Source organism: Crocodylus porosus, unplaced genomic scaffold (assembly GCF_001723895.1).
Source record: "Crocodylus porosus isolate Cpor-Errol unplaced genomic scaffold, CroPor_comp1, whole genome shotgun sequence".
NCBI classification, from domain to species: Eukaryota; Metazoa; Chordata; order Crocodylia; family Crocodylidae; genus Crocodylus; species Crocodylus porosus.
Genome location: NW_017728948.1, coordinates 45,875,943 through 45,881,815, shown reverse-complemented (window position 1 = coordinate 45,881,815; position 5,873 = coordinate 45,875,943).

Below are 5,873 nucleotides of genomic sequence, written 5' to 3'. Positions count from 1 at the left end.
AAAGGAAAGATACTAGTCAAAGAGAAAAGATGGAAATAAAATAGAGGAAAATGGAAAATGGAGGACTGTGGAGGAAAAGATAATCCATCCCAGCAGAAAGAGCACCTTTTACTACTCTAATAGAAAACTTGCTTCACAAAACCAATTCAGCACTGGTCAGTAGGGAGATCTCAAGACCTAATGTATTCCTTTCTGAGTCTTCATTGTATAAAATAACTCATTGTGAAATGCAAGTGGAAGACTTGTCTGTGGTAAGGTCACGACTAACTACTATGTTAATAGCATGCTTTGCCATAAAAGACCTATGAAATCCAGAGAAACATTCTGTTTTCATGGGAACAGCCTGGTATAGGGTCTACTATGCATCAAAGCCTGACCTGTCTTGCTTCACTGGGATCTGTCATGCAATAGCATTAACACAAGTAATCTGCTTTGTAATTGTTAAATTGCCTCCAAAAATAAACAGTCAGAAAAACTGTTCCTTACAAAGTAGTATTTGCTAGTTTTGAATCTGCACCTGAGATTCTAAATAAATGGGGTGCTCATATGTTGGCTATTCCAGTTAGAACTGTGCTTTCAGTATCTGAACTGTCATGACACTTCAGGTCTATATTTCCTTCTGGTTGCTGGACTAAACTAGTCAAACAAAAGCTCTAGTCCAGAAAGCTCAGTAAATATGTGTACAGATACTGGGTTCCCGTAGCCTCCTTTGTCCTCATCCTCATATAAGATTTTAGCCCCCTACCTATTCACTTTTGTGATGCCCCTTCACTAACTGCAACCCTACTAACTGCTTACAATCACCATTACTAGCACTACTTACTTGTTCCACTTTTCCCTTCCCTGTGTTAGGACTAGATTGTGAATTTAGTCACAGGGCCCTATATGAGCTATACCTAAGGAGTAATCCTAAGAGGCAACTATTCCTTCCTTGCTATAGGATGAAGGATAGGTTATTTGCCGCTGCCTTCTTTCAGCAGTTTATTATTATCATACCTTTACTAGCTTAGCTACTAATAAAACAGGGAATTGCTTAGAAGGGTAGTACCTGGTCTTTTTATTCAGTGACTCTGCTTCCAGTATGAGTTTAGTTGCTGTAGTTGAATTTCTGGGGTGTTCACAGCTCTACTCCTAAGTCCCACAACTCCTTTGGGAACCACCAGTTTAGAATATTGCAAGCCTAAATCACATTCATGTATAAAGGTTTGTACATATAAATAATGTGTCCAGGTTGATGCATTATTTGGTATTTATCATTAATATTATGTTCATGTGTATCTAATTGTAATAATTCTTTTTGCATCTGCAAGAGCCAAATATTCCCGTGCTAGTCTTGGCCAATTTATTTAACCCTTTCTACCAGCAGGTGGAGACTAATCAAAACTGAATTTAAAATTTTTTTCCTGCCAAAGTTGATAATTCTAACTAGTTCCGAGGTTAGGCAGGCATTTAGGAATCATGTTTTTAAATACAGACAGTCCTCGACTTACAACATTTTGCACTTACAATGTTTATAAATTGACACCCTGTTTCAACTTTCTGACATCAGTTTTGACTTTACGATGCTTGATCCAATGCCACGCCAGTGAACAAGTTCACTGCATTACCCATCTCCCATCTGTCCAAACTTCTTGGACACTTTCTTTAAGAAAGCAGACAAGACTCCAGAAAAACCTGCAGCCAAGACTCCTGAGAAGACTCTAGCCAACTACCCTTCAAAAAGTTCAGCCAAGTCACCTGAAAGAAGTCCTTCCAAATCAATATGATTGCTATTTACAATATAAATACATTAAAGTAGCTATATTATTCATCTGTAATTGACTACAAAATTCTGGGTTATTTTTGGTGAAAATAGGGTATCGGGCCTTCGTTCAGGAACCAACTCCCCGTTTATAACACTGTTTCCTATGGGAAAATCAGTTCCAAGTTGCAACGTTTTGACTTAAGACACAGTTCTGAGGAACCAAGTGTGTTGTAAGCCTGAGGACTGCCTGTATACCACTGTGTCTAATTTGAGGCAACATATTTATTCTTCACAAGTCCAGTTCTTGTAGTGGCTTGTGATACACAATCTAAAAAAACAGAAATGAAAATATCTGCCCTATGCAAGGATGGCTTCTTGATTTCATTCAAAGAAAAGGAGTAGAAGGAAGAAAAAAAGAAATAAAAGAATAGAGAAGTAATTGAAAATCTGAAAGCTGTTCAACTAGGCACATTGCTATACTTATTTATCAGCAAGAGATAAATCTAATTTTTATAGCATTAGAATACTGATTCATTCCTTATATTAGCTGCTAGTAAGTTGGATGCACATTGGCAGGCTTCTTTCTAGTCCTCTCCTGTACATCATCACACACACATCCTTTTGGCACACCTTCATTGGACTTCTACTATTATGTTTTGGCTGTTTCTCAGTCACATCATGTAGCTTGGAGTTCAGGGACTGGATACTCATTGGTTCTCAGATCTTTTGAATGTCACATTTTTCAGGATTTCAGAGCGAGGCAAAATACTTCTTTCTTTCCTGAATAATATCACAATATTTTATGTACTTATATGATCACATGGCCTCAGTTATTGTAATATTTGAACACTTCAAAGTATTATTACAAAAAAACTCATTGAGAGTGGTAGGTAGAACAACTAACCTTCATTTAAGATAGCTGTGAGAGGTTACTATGCTCCTTTGTGCAAAAATAACGGCAGTTGCCAAACCCAAAGTACACAGTCTGGGATTTAGCTAGGTATTGTCTTGATAAGGGATGTGAATGAGCTGAGGGGGAAGGGAATTGGGTGGATGAGTGTCAGCTCAATTTGAGAAGCAGAGAAACAATATGTAGGAAAAAAGCCTGCCTTTGTCTGAAATGTCTATACTCATGCCCTGTCATGTTTTAACTAGAATGCAAAGGAGCAGACTTGATTAATTGAGTCTGCTGGAGGGTTCTAATTAGAATACTTCAGCAAGCCCAACCATCACATGTATTCATTATCCTACCTTTCAGAATGGAGGTTGGGGTGCTTTAACTAAAACTTGTTAATTGAGTCCCTGCCACTATTTTGAAACATGGGACACTGAATACATGCGACACTGGCATTTTAATTAGAGCGGCTCTCTGGAGCCACTCTAATTAAAATGCCCACTCCCATCAACCTGGACCAAATGTATAGATACCCTCACACTGAAACATCCTCATGCCCCACTGGGTCAGTGTCTACATGTGCTCTGCTGTGCACAAAAAAACTCCACAGCAGGATAGTACTTATGGGTGTCTATACATGTGTTCCCAGGTGAGAGGTGGGGAACATTTTAATTAGAGTGGCTCCCAGAGAGCTGCTCTAATTAAAATGCTGCAGCATCATGTGTGTATGTGCCACTGTTTCAGAAAGCTTTAGGGTAGGCTTTTAAGTTGAGGTGGTGGCTGAAAGATACTGTGCTATGGGCAGCTCTAAATCTCTGGATGTTTTGATTCCTTCTGTGTTTAGGAAAGCAGGACTTGTTACACAGACAAAATTACATCAAAGTTTCCTGACTTTGTTACCAATTTATCTTTCTAATAGCTTATAGAGTCCCAAATTTTGGTTTGTTGCTTGAGGATTTATCTTCACAGGACCTGTGTGAAGGATCTCTGCAGATAGCACTCCTCCTTGGGTTATAGTTTTACTTTTCTTTTTGACAATAAGGAGGAGTAGAGCAGGGTAGGAATGCCCTAGACAGTTTTTATGATATATCATGAACACTGACCAGCCATTTCTGCACATTTTTCTGTGCTATGTGGCTTCCCATACTCTATTCTTTACCCTGCTGGGTAATTCTGTCCATGGGGGCTTGGAAAAGACTCAGCTGTTGTGGCTGATTCATCGGAACACTTGATTTACATATTTTCCACCAAACAGCTCTGAGTTATATTTGGTATGCACACCCTCATGCAAACCCGCATGTGCGCACATGCACACATGCACACGCACACACAAAATCGGATCTCTGAATCTACCTCTATGAGACTACTCAGTTTTGGGGTGTATTGTTTATTAATAAATGAGATTTTTAGATGCAGTCAGCTGTTAGGCAAAGTCATTCCTGTTCCTTCCCATTTTTAAATGGATTAATTATAAGTGTATACATAATTAGAAACGAAATACCACTTGAGCTGGTTTCCCATGGTCTTGGAGCTTGCTTCAGCACGTATGCTGATAATTTCCTGCTAAAAATGCTTCTATTGCACTTTGACTCTCTTTCACTTCCCTTCAAAAAGAAATGACTATGGGATAATTATCAGACCAGCACTCACAGTGTCTTCCAGCCACAGTTAAGTCCAACCACACTTACTGTCTTATGATTTTAGCCACCTCCTGATTTCACCAGCTGCTGTTTCCAGTTCCATGCCACAGAAATACAGATCTGTTGTGAATCCCAAAGCTCAGGAGAGAATGCTCAGATTTTAGCAAAATGTAAATTTCTGGTTTTTAGAGGGACTGATTTAATGTGTAAGGTTTCCCCTGTTAAGTATTCACTGCCTTTAGTTCTGGGAAATGAGATAAGAATAATTCCATATTCAGACACACTTTCTGTCATTTTGCAGATCTCCATTTCGCCACAGGACTATCAGTTCCAGGAACTGGAAAGCTGCATCTTCTGTGTCCAGTCTGGTAGAGGTCTTAAGAGTTTAACAGTAGTTATAATCAGTATTTGATAGAACCAACATCATGCTGGGTGCTGCCTATCTTTATATTTGAACAATGAGCTGAGCTGTGCTCAGCTGAAGTGGCAGAGTCACAAAGTAGCGGTTGCACATCCCGGGTATCAGGGGATAGTTTAGGGCAGGTTTGTAACTCCTTGTGCGGTATGTAGGAATCATGTAACACTGACACAAGTTCGGAAAGTTATGCTGGGTGTCTGAACATTATAAGCTGAAGTGTGCCTGAGAAGAATCTTTGGAATATGTCACAGACTAATCACGTTGACAACTTTTCTTATAAAAATGGCAACATTTAACAAGTTGGAGTAAACAAATTTCAGAAACATTCACTCCCACTTAATCTTAATATTTACCATGAAAAAGTCAGGCCCTGCAAGTGTTACACACAACAGATCATTCTACACATTCATTCATAAATTAATGTGCCATCGTTATTGTGCAGTAATTTAGTACTTGTATAACTAAGTACTAAATCAATGTGCAGTAATAAGTGCTACTGCACAGTAGTGCCAGAACACAGCTTTTTAGTGATGCTAACTGTGCATATTAGCATGGTTTTTGCCCTACAGGCTACTGCGCAGTTAGCATCACTAAAAAGCTGTGTGCCAGCACTAGCAGAAGTCACTACATCTGATGAAGTAGGCTGTCACCTATGAAAGCTTATGCCTCTCTGAACAAACCTCTTATTCTCAAAAGGTGCCATCCTACCCTGCCTTCTGCCTGACTGTAAACATTACCTTATTTATACCCAAACCTTACTCTGCCATAATTTGTTTAGAGTTTGAAAAACCTCAACAATAACTTATTAAGGTTCAAAGTTCTTTTCTTTTGCTTAGTTTTTCAGCTTTATGAAACGAAGCAGCTTTTCCTCACTTGTTGTAAAGCAGTTTTCTGCTCTTCAGGACTATTTTCTGCTGGGGTAATATTTTTCCTCCCTTGTAACACTTTTTCACTGAAAAATAATTAATGCTGAAATTTGCCAACTCTACATGGGTAAAAATCCTCTTGAAATCTGGACAGAGTACTAGCAAAATAAAGATGACAAAACTTGTTTCAGACTTTTTGTACAATACAGGCTAATATACCATTTGTTGTTGCAATAAACAACAATAGGATAGGAAAGAGGGGTGGGGGCGTGGCGCTCTATATTAAGGAGGAATACACATCCTCGTTAAT